Source organism: Sesamum indicum, linkage group LG11, assembly GCF_000512975.1.
Source record: "Sesamum indicum cultivar Zhongzhi No. 13 linkage group LG11, S_indicum_v1.0, whole genome shotgun sequence".
Taxonomy (NCBI): Eukaryota; Viridiplantae; Streptophyta; class Magnoliopsida; order Lamiales; family Pedaliaceae; genus Sesamum; species Sesamum indicum.
In genome coordinates this window covers 1,719,411-1,737,147 of record NC_026155.1, presented here as the reverse complement: position 1 = coordinate 1,737,147, position 17,737 = coordinate 1,719,411, and the positions used below count along the sequence as shown (strand labels likewise).

General features: G+C 32.0%; 1 long non-coding RNA gene and 1 pseudogene across 1 annotated transcript; both read left to right on the top strand.

Moving 5' to 3' along the window:
• LOC105173209 lies at positions 6,497–7,737 on the top strand (annotated as a pseudogene).
• LOC105173208 lies at positions 14,772–17,424 on the top strand. Its single transcript, XR_848709.2, has 4 exons — positions 14,772–14,965; positions 16,446–16,779; positions 16,849–16,968; positions 17,059–17,424. It is a non-coding gene; the product is annotated as an uncharacterized LOC105173208 (long non-coding RNA).

Below are 17,737 nucleotides of genomic sequence, written 5' to 3'. Positions count from 1 at the left end.
AGCAGGAATATATTGTTTTGACTAATTATGATAGTCAAAAGTAGAAATAATACAAAAATGAAATTAAATTTTGACTATATTATATATTAACTGACATATTATTTATTTATTTATGTTCTAATTTAAAAGTTTTTTTTAAATATTTTTGCTCTATTTTCTTATCAAACTTTTTCACCAAATTATTTATTCAAATATTATTTTATTTAAAAATAAAAAATAAAAAAATGAATGGCAAATGATTTGATGTAAAAACAAAAAAGAAAAAGAAAGAGAAATTCTAAAGGTAATATAGGAATGTTCCTTGTTGAAAGGATTGATTTAAAATCATTTGAAAAGATGAGAACTATTTTTAAAATTAAAATAAAAAATTAAGAACTAAAATGAATTTTACCCGACAAGAAATGCTATTGTCGTTTACTTTTCAACTTAGGAATCTTCAATCGATTTATTACCATATCGTTCATTATAATTAAATTTAAATATTAATATTTTTATATTAGTAAATATATTTAAAGTAACAAAAAATAAGATATTATTATAAAATATTCGTGGGATTTAAACAGACAATCTCTTAGAATTTGTTTGGTTCGAGTGAAAAATAAATGTATATAAGAGAACTGAAATAAAAATAAAAAATAGATGGAGAAAAAGTAAAACTGGATCTATATGAAACCTCATCTGGAGTCCAGTTTTGTTTTCATCCAAAATTGAGAAGAAACGTGTGAATGCATAAGGCAAAAACCAAAAAAAAAATACATACTTTATTTTTATTTATTTTATTATCGGTATATAATTTTCTTCCATTTCTTTTCCCTCATTCCTAATCTTAAAATAAAAATAACTAAATCATCAACAAAAAGTGCTGCTATTTGCATTCAATTTCTTTACATATTTTCAAGGTATTGGTAGTAATTTTTATTTTATTTAAATTGCATAGTTCAGAACAGCTGAACAAGATGTAAGAAAAATTATGTAAAATATTACCTCCGGCCATGCTTATACAAGTTTGATTGTTATCACATAATTATTCATAATTCTATCATTCATAACAAAAATGATTACATCCTTCACAATTCTTATCACATAATTATACGTAACTTATGGACCTAAAATATAATAAATTATCATTATATAAATATTTATCATCCTTAATACATAATAAAGGCGGGTCACATTAAAAGTCTCATGCAATTGAGGAGACATAGTCTATAGAAAGAATAGACTTATACGATATTCATTTTGGTGAATATTTTTATTAGTAAGATTTTTAATTTTTTTAAATATTAAAAATTATTTTAGTATAATATTAATTAACTAATTTATTTTTTAATACAAAATAAAGAAAAATGGTTAATAAGTAAAATTACAAAAATGAAAGGTATTGTTAACCTTGACTCATATGGCCTCCCACACGTTCGATTCAAAATTGTTGTTGACCCCCATTGAGTAGCTTACTTGTTACCTTGCTTTAGTTTTGCGTGAGTGCTGGGTAGGCTGCTTTGTTGTTTTCGTTACTTCATTGTTGTTTGCCTATTCTGTAGCTTAATTGCGTGCTTCTATTTTGTGGTTGTTATCTATGGTGTAATCTCATCTCTTTTGTCTTGTGAGCATGCTTAGATTGTGCCACAATTTGGTACACACGTTGATATTGCATTGTTGCTCATACTTTGACTTGTTTTGCTCCATCATTTTGACTTGAAAGCTGAGGATTCATGTGACTAATATTCAGTAAGTTTTTCCCCTATTTATGTATTACAACTGGTGATGATGCATCACTTTTGGTGACAATCTTTGGATTCCTTGTATAGAATGATCTACAAATGCTAGTTGGAACCGATGATTCGAGTGTAGTGGCAGAAACTTATTGACACACTGGATTATCGTCTCCAACGTTGTATACCACTTTAGCTAATATTACTTTTGTAAGGGAGTAGTACTCCTTATTTATGCTTTTGCGATTTAATGTAAGGGAGTAGTACTCCTCGTTTATGCTTTGGGCGAATATTTGTAAGGGAGTAGTACTCCTCGTTTATGCTTTGGGCGAATATTTGTAAGGGAGTAGTACTCCCGATTTAAAAAAAAAAAAAAATCATTACCACTCCCTCATAAAAAAACAAGTAAAATTACAAAAATGAGTCTTTTTTTCATAATCTATTTTTTTCGTACCAAATAAGGAGAAATATTTGAAATTCAGTCTCCTTCTAATCATACCAAACAAATTGAGAAAATCTCATATTCTTTTATCCTCCCCTCGCCTTTTCACTTCTCCCGTTTTACTTTTTTTTTTTCCCTCTTACTTGAACTAAAAGAACTATCAGATATGAGGCTTGTAGCTAGGGGTGGCAGATGAGTCGAGTCGGCTCGCGACCAGGCTCGATTTTGAGATCAACTCGAGCTCGAAAAATTCAAGCTCGAGGGGGGGAGCCAGCTCGAGCTCGAGCTCAGTTATGACTGTTCACCAGCTCGCGAGCTGGTGAATATTTTTATTTTTGAATTTTTTATATATTTAATTTATATTTAATATTTGATCAATTTTATAATCAAAGTTGACCATATATTATAATCATTAATCAATATCATACATTTTATTTTGGATAATAATAAATTATGGTACTTTTATTTATACATTTAATCTTTATACAAAAAAATAAATTTAATCAACAACTTAGTAAATTATAATTTTTTTATAATTAAAATTATTATTTAATATGATATATATAAACTTTATGTTATATTTTAATATATATTTGTATTACGTTATACATTTTTTAAATTGACAAGTAATTCACTTTATGATTTTTTATTATTTATAAATTTATGTTAAAATTTAGTAATTTCTATGAATTAATCTAAAAATAATAATAATAATAGCAGTAATAGTAATAATAATAATAATAATGATGATGATGATGATGATGGTTGAACAATTCTAATTATTATATTTTTTTATATATAATGAGATTAAATAGTTTAATCAATAATTACGATATCTTAAAATTCGGGCACCCGATTCACATGAAATTTAAATATATACAAGACTGTGTTCATTAGATCATATGTTACAGTATGATTTAAAATCACATGGTCTGATTCAACGATACACCATCTTGAATGATTACTCTTATGTTTCGAGTACGATATCTCAACATCCATATATCCAATAAGTCTAAAACTTTACCAAATGTATTTTTCTGTAAGTTCTATCATATTAACGGTCTGATATGAATTTTGATGGCCCGATTAACCCATGTTGTTCAACAATGTAAGATGATAGTTACATCAATGTTATACTAACATTTATAAATATATAAATTTTGCAGATTGTGAACATATATTAATTTTAACTATAAAATATTTTTATGTATTTCAATTGCATTGTTTCAAATAATTGATACTTTCCCAATAACTTTAAACTATTTAGAATGATTTTTTTTCGTACAATTTACTGATTATATTACTACTAAACTAATCAGTAGTTTATATTTATAACAATAAATTAGAATTTCATACTATATTTTAGTATATTTATAATATATTATACATTATACAATCTATTTTATTACTTATAAATTTATGTAAAAAATTGGTGATTCTCATTATTTAATCTAATAATAATAATAATAACAATAATATAGTATGCATTATACAATTTATTTTATTAATAATAAATAAATTAATTAATTTAAAAAAAAACAGTGTGAGCTCGAGCTCAACATATAAGAGTCAAGCTCGAACTGGTGAGCTCGAAATTACAGAAGCGAGCTCGAACTCGAGCTCGATAAAAATGGTTGAGCTCAACTCGTTGCCACCCCTACTTGTACCTCACTCGATGCTTCATTGGCACGTTAGCTATTGATTTTTAATATTCATACTTTTCGTTACGTGGAGGTGGAAATTAATTAATTAATTAATTATATAGTCTACCCCAAAATAATTTAATTTGCGAAGAAAGAAAATATAGTTGGGATAAGACATGGACTTTCCTACGTATCTCGATCGACATTCTCTTTACGTGCCACATGGTCCCCCAATAGTTTGATTATTTGGAAATAAATCAATCATGGATAATTTATTAATTAATTATGATACATAGACAACTCTACCTAATTTTTATCCTAATTAATAGGGGTTAAATGAAATTTACCCTTGTGATAAGGGATATGAGCTAAAAAATACTTTCTCTAAAAAAAAATATAAAAAATTTACCACCCTATAGTTTTAGAAATAAACCAAAAAGACACCTTTATTTAATGGACGATTTGAATATGTATATATATTTATAAGGGTTAAAAAGACATTTGCATCCCTAAAATATGTTACCATCATCAATTATTCCTCTAAATTAAAAAAAAAATTCATTTACCCCTTATCTTTGAATAATTCTTTAGATTAAATAAAAATTAATAAAATATCTTTAACTAATAATAATGTGATATACGGTATGTTCGCATTAATACCCTCTATTATTAAGTATATCAATCAATTTGAAAGTTTATTCAACTATGTACAATTTTTATAAATTAATACTAAATCTGTATAAATTAATTAAGTATAAAATAATTATTTTAATTTGAGTGTATAAATAGTCATATTGATAATTAGCAAAAGTTTATAAATTATCTAATTCTAAATTAACAAATAAAGATGTATTTTTGCACATTAAATTTCACCCTCAAGTAATGTTTTAGGGGTATAGGGTCTACCTAAATCTAAAAAAATTGTTACAATAGATATATTTTCAAGTTTGGATTTAATGTAAAAGTATTAAGTACGGATATGGTCATACCTATCAAAATGAGTCTGGGTCTGAATTTGGGTATTGCAAGGCGTGAAATAGAATTACTATATGGTAAGATAAAATATAAAATAAAATTACCCCATGAACTCCCAAATTACCGCACTTAAGATTTGGGTGCCAAAACAATAGGCTCGACAACCACTTTAATATTTTTGTCATTAAAATTATATCTCATGTAATGCACAAACACAAATTTATAAATTTATTTAAAAATACTAACATTGATCTTATCGATATGTGACTAATCTAATATTAATTTATTAACATTATATATGAACACGAATTAAAATCAAATTGATAGATATATTTAATTATAAAGGGTATTTTTTTTCATTTTTATTAATTTATTAATATATAGCAAGGGTATTTTTGTTTATTTTTATTTAATTTAAAGGATGATCACAACATAGGGGGTAATTGAAGATTTTCTTAGTTTAGGAGGGCAATTGATGAGGATAATATACTTTAGGGCCAAAATGTGTTTAACCCTATTTATAATGATTAATATATATTAGGATAAAGTACTATTTTAGTCCGTTAAGTATGTCTAATTTTAATTTAGTCCGATAACTATGTCCATTTTTGTTTAGATCCAATAACTTACGAAATTGCTTACCTTTAGTTCTCTGGCAGATTTTCGGATAATTTTACCCCTATGCAACTTTTGAAAGGCAGTTTTAGTCCATATGCACTCATAGGGGTAAAATTGTCCGAAAATCTGTCAAAGGACTAAAAGTAAGCAATTTCGTAAGTTACTAGATATAAATAAAAATGAACATAGTTATCGGACAAATATTAAAATTAGGCATACTTAACGTACTAAAATAATACTTTTGCTATATATTATATGTAACATGCCTTAGTTATAATGATAAAAAGGTATTCAAATATTAATATTTTAGGAAAAAGAGAATGAGTGAAAACATATCCAAACAAAGCCATTATTAATTAACTTTAGATGGGCTTTGTCCTACCTTGTCTAGGGATGGACCATATATATATATATATATATAAATATATATATATAATATATTGAACCATAAGGTCATCAAGTGGTAAAATAAAAAGGCAAAACCCTCAAATATTATATTTATTAACTTAAACCTTAATTATTATTTTAATAATCATGAAAACCCTTTAAATAAATAAACAAATAAAAATGTGCATCATATATATATATATATATATGAATATTCAAAACGAGTGCATTGTATGAAAATTTTATCTCAAATCAAATCTAATGAAACTTAAATTTATCATAATATTAATGTACAGATTTAAAAACAATGAATGATATTACTAATATATAATATAATTTAATATAATTTATATTTATATGATCAAACTAATTAATTCACATAAAAATATTTGCTTCATATGAATATGTTATGCACTAAAATCGTGAGAAACAATTATTACTAATTATAATTAAATAAAAATTAATGTAAAAGTTTAAATTACGTATCGATTATGAAAATTAATTTTTATCTTGATTATAAATAATAATAAATATTTTTATCATACTTGCAAAAATAATAGTCAATAATTATTGTGTATCCATGATCAGTAACTATTTATTATGATCATTTATTTTTAATTATGCTAATTCATTTGGTGCATTATTATATATATATATATATATATATATATATAAAGTAGTATTTGTAGCAAACTCCTTTGCTCTATATAAAATCCCTCAAAGGGTTCACTATTTTGAAGGACCTCATCACCACCTTCTACTCTTTTCTTTCCTCCCAACCTATGATGGATCTACACAAAATTTCAGCAGCAGCATTCTACACTTTTGTCTTCTTTTTCTGTATTCCCCGAACCATTAAGGCACAACACACTTGGCAAGAAGCCTTTAAGGTCCTGGGAATTGCATGGAACCCGGATGGAACCTTAAACCGGACCGTCCAAATTCCCATGGTCGACCCGACCCCGTATGCTGACTCCAAACCCGCCCCGACTGCCCTTTCCCAAGACATTTACCTCAGCCCCTATAGCAAAGCCTATATCCGTCTCTACATACCCGTCAACCCGCCCAAGAACCAGAAACTCCCCCTCATCATCTACCTCCACGGCGGCGACTTCGTCCTATTCAGTGCCTCAACCGTCATCTTCCACAACTTCTGCAACGACATCGCGTCCCAGTTCCCCGCCGTCGTCGCCTCCGTCGAGTACCGCCTCGCCCCGGAGAACCGCCTCCCCGCTGCTTATGACGATGCCCTCAACGCCATCTTCTGGGCTAAAAATCAGGCTCTGGGGGTAGGTGGGCGGGACCCCTGGATGCTTTTTTGCTGGGAAGCAGCTCCGGCGCCAACATAGTCTACCACGCGGCGCTGCGAGCTCTGGATTTTGATATCCGGCCATTAAAAATCAAAGGGTTGCTTCTGAATCAGGCGTATTTTGGCGGGCTGAAGAGAACTGAGTCAGAGATCCGGCTCAAGGATGACCCCTACGTTGCTTTGTATGTCAACGATGTGTTGTGGAGCCTGGCCTTGCCCAAGAACCTGAACAGGGATCACGAGTTCTGCAACCCGATTTCGGGCGGGACGTATTTGGGTCGGGTGTTCCGGTTGCCGAAAGTGTATATAAAGGGTGATTTCGGAGACCCGTTAGTTGACAGGTCGGTTCAGCTGGTGCAATTCTTGCAGTCATGTAGAGTTCCGGTGTATTACCGGTTCAACCAAGGAGGGTTTCATGGGATAGAGCTTCAGAACCGGACAGCGGCTCAGCAACTGTACGATGATATGAAGTCGTTCGTGAATGATGTGTATGCAAATTTGAAGTCAGAGGATATCTCTGACTCTCAGCTTCGTTCTTCCTACTGATCAGACTGTGTTATGATGAGTTTGATGATGTCTTGTCCTGTGCCACTTGTACTTGCTGATGGCTGCCTTTGAATAAAAAAAGACGTACGTGTTGCGTTTTCCTTATATTATTATAATTTTAAAAAAAAAGAAAAATTTCAACTCAAAATTTAATTTAATGAAAAAATGCAACTTACTCCTTTATAATTTTACTCATTGCATATATTACAAACAATAAATTGCATTTATCCCTAAATTTAATCATTTCACATATTAGGAGGAGTAAATTGCATATAATCCCAAATTTAAACATACTTGGATAAAAACATGGAAAGTGGGTTAGTTATGGACGTGAAGAATTTTGAACCCTCAATCATCGCAATTGATGGTCCCTGAACATTGCTGTTTATCTTCTATTACACTGTTTTAGTAAACATTGGTGTTATATTAATGAGCATTACAAGAAAATATAATTGAATGATGCTAATAATAAAAATGAAAAGCTCTGCTCTAAAACTTCAAACGATTCAAAAGGAGAAAAGATATGGCAAAAGCCTAATGGAATGTAAGCCTAAGTTCCTCTAGGGAATCCGACAAGAAGTACTCCTAAAAAATAAATTGACCAAAAAATGCTCAATTGACCCAAATTCAACGAGACTCAGATTCATGAAGGCCTTAAAAGCCAACAAAGAACTTTAGGGACTTAGAATCTCCCAGCCTAAGTCAAACCCTATATTATGTGGTGTCTACGGGTTGCATCTACGTAGAATTTCTGAATGAACACCCCACAGTATCAGATAAAGACCGGCCGCCTCATTAGTGGCACATGGCATCCCCAACCGAAAGTAAGCCTCGAACCCTAAAAGCTTGGACTTCGGTTGGCGGAAGACATCTCCTCAACCACCTCACTGAGAATCAGGGAAGACATCCTTATCCCGAAAAGATACTCTCATCCGCAGTAGACTCTAATCGCCCCGAGGATCACTGGTCCTCCAATCTCTAAGAGATAAACTCCACCAAATTTGGGAGGGATCCCCTAACCAGTAGGAGATGACCTTCTACCGAACTGTGGGGGATTTAGCTTTATCCAGCAACTTTAAGATCATACTCAACTTGAGCTTGATACTATAATTTTCACCTTCATGCTATAACTTTAGTGGAAAGAAATACTTTAATTCCGTACTTAGAGTTGTACTTCAATATTGATCTCTCTCTTTTATATAAAAAACAAGGAATAAGACTCGTATTTTCACGTATTTTCACTCTTTTATTTCATAGAATTTTATTTAATTACCTTTGCGCTAATTAGACCTGAGTACCATCTTTTACTAGCAAACATTAGCGTCGTCTGTAAGAACACAGAATTAATTAAGAAGTGAGAACAATATAAGCTACCAATACCAAAACTAGCGCCTCCTTGGATACCTCCTTCAAGAGGATGTTTTCTCAGATGACTACCTCCATTCAGAGCTAATTGATTATCTATTGTTAGTGACTTTACTTACCCAACTTTAATGTTGCAACAGGACGTTCCTCTTGGAGAAAGGTTGGTGCATCTTAGACCTGCGGCGGTGTGTTTTTGGGGTCCTTTTGGGGGAGTAGGGCGACAGTCTCTTCAGTTAAGGAATCCCGTCAAAAGAGCTTCCTCTTAACTAAAAGAAACCCAATTTATTGGGGTACAATGGAATCATAGATCTGCAAGAGCACCTATCTTGCTTTGAGAATGTTCCCTTCTCCACCCATATTAAGAAAAAGTGGGATTTAGGACGGATTGGACGGGTCCTTGGCACTCTTGAGGAACAAAGATAGCTCGTTGACATCATGACCATCCTTTGTTATGTTTTGTGGTTTTGGGATGGGACAATCATTACCAAAGATGTTACAAAACAAGTGTTACAAGTTGTGCTCTTAAAACCAGTCCAAATTTGTAATGGTAAATAATTGAAACTCATTTTGGAACACAAATTGAAAGGTAGGGACGAACAAGAGATGACCATTTCTAAGTGAGAGACAAAACGTGATGAAAAAATGATAGTTGATAAATCCATTAAAAAAATAAGGTACAATTTGGGACAATTTTAGTACGTAGGAGGACAGTAATACAAAGACCGGTCCGAAGTATGAGTTTTCTTTCAAACAAAATGTGTTACAAGTACCGTATCAAAGGCTGTCACAATGTGGAATGGTTTTCATGTATTAATAATATTGTATTACGAAAATCATTCCAGCAATGACACAATGGATATATTTTAATAGGTACATAACCTTTCCTATATGTGTTCTTAAGACCATTACAGATTGTGCATCAATGCTTATTTTTTAACGACTATTTTTGTGTGCCAGAAACCATTCCAAATATATATATATGTTCCTCTATTTTCATTTAATATCACTATCTTCTTCCATTCTTATATTCTCTCTATCTCGTCTATCTTTCTCGAATTTTTGTTGATATTTGAAGTTATTTTGATCATGTAATAACTTTAACCCTTTTTAGGTCAATTGGTTATATTTGTTGTACTTTTGTCAATTAAATTTAATGTTATAATAATATATATGTGTTTGAGTAGGACTCATCATATTAAGACAATTGAGAAGATGGATGTATGAGAAGAACCTACCGAATAGGGAAGTTTTCAAAATTACGGGCGAGGTAAAGTTTGACTTTATGAAAGATTTTATGCCTGAGTATTATAATTGGACTTCACACTGAGAGGGTGTAGGAGTACTTTGAGGCCGTCACCTCACCCCCTTTGCAAGAGGAGCAAACTCCCGCTGCTCATGAGGAGGAGGGTACCAGCATACTGGGTGATGCGGTGCATATGAAATGGGTGTAGAGGATGGTTTTTGATGCCGCAAGGCCGGCTTTCTAGTTTAATTATAACCAGGATGGTGTGCAATGATGGTACGAAATTGTGTCCTCATGATGTCGGGCCTAGTTCATAGTACAGTGGAGCCCCCTATGATTATGTGTTTGGGCTGGCAGATCGATTTTACGATGTTGTGCATGCTGCCAATCAGGAATCTCAATTGACATCTGTTGTTGAGTTGATGAAATAAAGGCCGAGGCCTATTTATCTGAGTAAACATATGATCAAATATCCCAGTGGACCAATAATATATTGCCCCGTGACCATACCTTGCCCTTCGATTACTATAGTACGAAGAAGTTGATAAGAGAGTTAGGTTTACCTATTGAGAAGATTGATGTATGTAAGAATAGTTGAATGTTGTACTAGAAGGACGATATTGATATGGACTACTGCAAGTTTTGTGGAGAAGCTAGGTACAAGCCGACCATGGAGTGAAATCCTAACCGTAAGAAGACCCCTTCTGCCATTCTTAGATGCTTTCCACTTACCCCATACCTGTAGAGGTTGTATGCTTCAAAAGCGACTGTCGAGCAAATGATGTGGCATGCCAACCATTATATAGAGGAGGGATCCATGTTCCATCTGCCTGATGTAGAGGCATGGAGGTATTTTGACCAGACATATCTCAGTTTTACAATAGAGCCTCGTAATGTTAGACTGGGTTTGTCATGGATGGGTTCACACTACGCGGACAGTATGATGGTACGTATTCATGTTGACCCGTTATACTTACACTGTACAATCTCCCACCAAGAATGTGCATGAGTTCTGAGTATATGTTCCTAAAGATGGTGATTCATGGCCTTTCCAATCCAAAATGTCTAATTGATGTTTACCCAGAGTCGTTGATCAAGCAGTTGTAAAATTTGCTACATGTGGGTATACTGACGCGTAATAATGCAAAGAACGAGGCATACACGATGAGCGCCACGTTGATGTGGACCATGAATGGATTACTCGCCTATGGGATGGCGTCTGGATGGAGTACCGCTGGTAGTATAGGGTGTCTAATTTGTATGGATGACGCACGTGCATTCTATTTGAAAACGGTAGGAATGCGTGCTTTTTTGACTGCTATAGACAATTCCTCCCCCAGGAACATCCATATTGTAGGAACAAGTAAACATTCACTAAGAACCGAGTAGAAAGGAAGATTGTACGTCTAAGATTGACGGGAGAACAAATCTGCGATTGGGTTGCAGAGTTCAGTCTTGCAGTTGAAGTACCGTTTCGCTCCCACCCGGCTACGGTAGCAAGCATAAGTTGACAAAGAAAATCATCTTCTAGGAGCTCGAGTACTGGGGAACGCATTTGATACGACACAATCTTGATATCATGCACATTGAGAAGAATGCGTGTGATAATATATTCAATATCGTGATGGACATAAAGAAAAAAATAAAGGACAGTATGAAAGCATGAAAGGACTTAAAGATCATATGTAATTGACCGGAGCTTGAGGTGGATGACAGGAGACCAAACGTGATGCCCAAAGCTGTATATATCCTGACGAAGGAGCAGAAAAGGAGGATATGTGAATGGAGCACCTATTGTTCACCTGCCATATGAAGCGCGCGTGGGAGGGCCCGTGCAATACAGGTGGATGTACCAATTTGAGAGGTAAGTAAGTGAGTTATTGTAGTTTTTTGAAATAGCTCTAGTGTCATATGTTTTCTAGTAAATATTCATTCGAATAGATTTCTCCAAAACTTGAAAATGAAGGTGAAAACAAGCACAGATCGAGGAGTTAATTATAGAGGCATATCTTATAGAAGAAATCAGTGTATTCACTTCTGACTACTTCTTGTCGTAGATTCTTTGCAAGCAGTGCAGACCCCATAGAAATGACGACCACAGGATGAATGACAATCGTATCCAACGGTCTAGTTTCAACTATCCTAGTCGAGCAAGTGGTGCTTCAAAGAAGAGGTGGCTCAGTAGTTCAGTACATCACATAATCGAGACGTACATCTTGTACAACTATGAAGTAGTCACGCCATACTACTAATAAGTGTAAAGATAACAATAGTTTATAAAATTCTTTAAGAGTTTTAACCTATGCATTGATATGTATTCTATTTTTTTTACATATAACTTATTTTTGAATGAACTCTACGAGCACCGACATTTGGAGAATCCCAAAATGGATCTACTAATAGATATTGACTTCAAGGATTGGTTTAAACGTCATGTAAGTAGTGCCTAACTATGAAATGGTCAGTCATCAATTTGTCTCTAATATATGCATTGTAGGTGAAATCTGAATTGAACTACACGGACAATAAGTTGTTGAAGTTGCATTACTGGGGTCCTACCGCTGAGGTCATAACATTTCCGTATTACTTTGTAAATGGTTACAATTTCCACACTAAACGTCACAGGCAAGTCAACTATGAACTGTGGGGTGTATGTTAAGCTCATCATATACAAACATGAAAAGTGATTTCTATGAGATACTCGAAGAGACAATTTAGTTAGAATACCCACTTTTTCCAAATATGCACATTATTTTGTTCAAATGCCGTTGGGTGGATCCCGTGAGAGGTATACAGATACATTGACTCTGGCATAACAAACAGTACAAGTATACTACATGAAATACCTTAACATGAAGAGAGACAAAGTTGACTGGATGGCTGTATGCAAAACCAAAGCTTGAAAAATCATTAATGACTCTTGATGGATCAAAGTCGCATTTCAAGAAGAGGAAACCATACCTACTCCACAAGTTTTGGTCCATTTCAAGAAGAGGAAACCATACCTACTCAACAAGTTGTTATGGACAATCATAGTTATGACCTGCACGATCCAAATAGTATACAATTAGTTGTTGATCTTTGTGTCGCAAATCAACAAGGAGTAGGTACATCCCGCTCAACAGATGGTGAATCTGGTGACGAATATGACAAAGATAGCTTTGACGAGGATTACGAGACTGAAGAAGTCAATAATTATGATTGAAAGTTAATTTACTATTTCTGTAATCAAACATTTATAAAAATTTCTATAAGAATGATTGATTAAATATTTCTATAATCATTTTGTATGAATAATTTTATTTTTTTTAAAAAATTACACATATTAGGAACGGTTACATACAACATAAACCATTCCATAACCATTCCAACTAGGAAAGTTCAATTAAAAAATTGTGTCCACAATTGTGCTATAGTGTACGTGAATAATATTAAATATGAACTAGGAACGGAAATACAAATAAGAACCATTCCATAAACAGTTACACACGTATAAAGAAAAGTGAGGAAAATTCAAACCTAGGAACGATTAGTATAATTTGACCGTTTCTATAGAAGTTCCACGTAAATTTAATTTGGCGCCAACTAGAAAAGTGGAGGGAAAAATTTATGTTTAGGAATGGTTATTAAATATTTGACCGTTCTTAAAAATCATCATAATGACAATTGTGCCAAAGAAATGTAAAACCTTTCCTAATTCTAAAAAAAAAATTCCTAGTGCACTTCTCAGTTACAATATCCCCACATCCACGAGCCTGATTAATTTCAAATTTAAACGGCATAATAAATACTATCCAAATGTGAATATTGTAATAATCTGAATTAAAATCACATAGCATGATTGACAGTTGCATGTTTTGAACCTTGCTAATTTTGAATCAGATACGACATCTCAGTATCCGTATAACAAAAATGTCTAGAACTTCATAGAATGTAGTCTTTTGTCGATTTAATCATGTCTAACGGTCTTATCAAAATTTTATTGGTCTGATTGGGCGACACACTATAACAGTATAAGATGCTAGTTACATCTATGTAATACTAACAATTTCGAATATACAAATATACTTGATTTACTGAACATGTATCAATTTCATTAAAAAAATTATATGTTTCCAATTGTATTGATTAATTTATGGTCTACTTTTCTTTGATCATTAACGTGTTTAATGATTTTTCCTTCATTATTAGTTTTTTTTGGTCAAAAAGGAAAATATATTTGGCATTTAAATTGAAACGGTTTAATAAACATATGAATGGTCATGCAAATGCCGTCTTTAAACTACATCGTTTTCGAATAAAATAACATCGTTTTGTATTTCTAGGACCGATTTTAGGAACTATTAGTTTAATACATGACTGTGTCAAAATGAGTTCAAAATGTAACCAGTCCACACTATATATGAAACGAAGTCGTTTTACTACCTTAGGAATGATCATGGTAACGATTTTTAAATACATGACCGCTTCAAGATCGTTCCAAAACTTTAATATATAAGCGACATTTAGCAGATTTTTTCCTCACTTTCCCACTTTTCTCCTTTTTTCTCCCTTCCTCTCCCTGTTGTCAGCCTCCACCGTGGGCAGCCGCCAGCCGTTGCCTCCATCCGCCAGCCTCCACCTCTCTCTCTCTCTCTGTCTCTCTCGCCATCCGCTAGTCACTACCGTCCGCTAACCTCCACCTATCTTACTCCTCCGCCGTCGTCAGCCCCATCATTTTTAAAGGTTAATTTTATTGTTATTTTTTATTTGGTTGTTTATTGTTAAATATTTGTGATAATATGTGTAATTAAATAATATAAATATGTGAAAATATGTTTTGGAGACCATATGTGTAAATATTTGGGAAAATATTTTCTGGAAAATATTTTGAAAAATATTTTGAGAAAATATTTCCACATATATTTTTCTGGATTATATGTGAAAATATTTCTGAAAATATTTTGCGAGAATATTTTTCTGAATTGTTATGATTTTTCAAAAAATATTTTATGTAATTATTGTGTAATTTTCTTTAATTACTGTGTAAGTTTTTGCAATAATTTTTATAATTTTATGTAATTATTGTGTAATTTTCTATAGTTTGAGTGTAATTTTTTGTAATTCTTCGGTAATCTTCTGTAATTAATCGTTAACATTATGTAATTATTCGGTAATTTTTTGTAATTACTGCATAATATTTTATAATTATTTGGAATATTATATAATTATTGTGTATTTTATATGATTTACTGTGAAATTTGTGAAATTATTTATGCAATTCAGAATATATTTAGTACAAGAATCATAGAATTAGGATAGTATCTCAAAAATATTATCAATAATCACAAATTAGGCTAAATATTTCAAATAATAATATTATTACCATAATATTATCAATAATCACTAATTGAAGATAATATTCCAAATAATAATATTATTTACCATAATATTATCAATAATCACAAATTTGGCAAAAATTCCAAATAATAATATGATTACCTTGATATTATCGATAATCACAAATTGAGGATAATATTTCAAATAACAATATTATTACCATAATATTATCAATAATTACAAATTAGGCTAAATATGCAAATAATATTATTATTACCATAATATTATCAATAATCACAAAATTAGGCTAAATAATATTCCAAATAATAATATTATTTACCATAATGTTATCAATAATCACAAATTAGGCTAAATATCCAGAATAACAATATTATTATCATAATATAATCAATAATCACAAATTAGGTTAAGTGTTTCAAATAATAATATTATTACCATAATATACTCAATAATCACAAATCAAGTTAAATATTCCAAATAATAATGTTATTTACCATAATATTATCAATGATCACAAATCAGGCTAAATCTTCCAAATAATGATATTATTACCATATTGTATCAATAATCACAAATTAGGCTAAATATTCCAAATAATAATATTATCTACCAAAATATTATCAATAATTACAAAATTAGGCTAATATTCTAAATAATAATATTATTTACATAATAATTACAATAATGAAATAATTAGGCTAATATTTTAAATAACAATTAATATTGTTTAAATAATAATTATAATATTATGCTAATATTTCTAATAATATATACTAGTCTTATTTAAATAATTAACAATTATAAAGTTAGGATAATTTTTTCAATAATTTAAAGAAACTAATACTTACTATATATACATTTATAGATTATGTCCATTGGTGCCCGGCCTCCTTTACCACATGGATGACATGGTTGTGGTCGTGTCCGGCCAATTCCACCAGTGCTGTCTAATGCTTCCCATGTTTGGGAAGTAGTGTTCTGACCACCCCCTACCTGACACGGCTGGTCCTTCAGCCGCCGAGTAGACTTCAAATGATGCTGGACCATTTACAGCGGCATCGATAACTGAGGAGGTTGGACAGATGTTTGCCACACCAGCGGTTGATCTTGCCCACCCGTAGGCTGTTCCACCACAACCAGCACCACCAACAGTCCTCCACACCAATAGTGCACCAGTGTATCAGCATCGATGACGGGAGGTAAATTTGTTTATGCGTTTATTTTAGTTTTTTTTTTTTTGAAAAACACTAATTAACATATCCTTTTAGGTCCAACCGCAAATTCCACGAGCGCATCAATGCAGTGGTGCAAGGACACATTTGCATCCTTGGGGATGTTTGAGGAAGGTGTCGCCAGAGCACCAACAATTCTGATTTGAGAGTCTGAAGGTAATGTACTTTTAAAAACTTTGTAGTATCTTATAATTTAAATTGTTTACTGAATTTTACTAATATTTTTTTTTATTTTATATTTTGTAGATGACCTACTATTGGGAGTGTGACGATGAGTCCATGTTCTGGGTCTTCCACATGTGGGCAGGCAAATTCATCTTAAAACAGTTTGCCATTGCTTGAAAAGAGCTGGTCAAGCCACTTTGGCTAGCCAACGAGGTATAGCTCCAACTCCAATCATTCTGGGCCAGCGGGGACTTTTAGGATGAGTCCGCCAAGAATAACACTACAAAAGAAATCATTTTATAGTAATGGCTTTTGCACAATCAAGTTAATAATTTGTAATAGTTTTTTCAATTTGTAACAGTCGTTGTAATGGCATACCCTATTGTTGCTTTTTTGGGTGTTACAAAATCTTTGTAATAACTTGCTTGAAAGCCGTTACAATTTGTAACAGCCGTTGTGACTGTCATAAGAGATCGTTATAATCGTAGTTCAATTGCCAAACATGCATTTGCTCCTATTTTTGAAACAACCAAGTTAAATTTGATTTAATTATTATTGGAACTACCTTTATAACACATATAGGTATGGTTGTGCTTGAATATAGAAGCGGTATTTGGAATATTTTTTGTAACGACCATGGATTATGTTGTAATGGTTGTTGCAACTGCCTTTATTACTGCTTTTTACTCTGCTTTGATAACGGCTTTTTGGACGGCCTTTTTCATATTTAATAACTATCTTTTACACAGTTTTTATAATG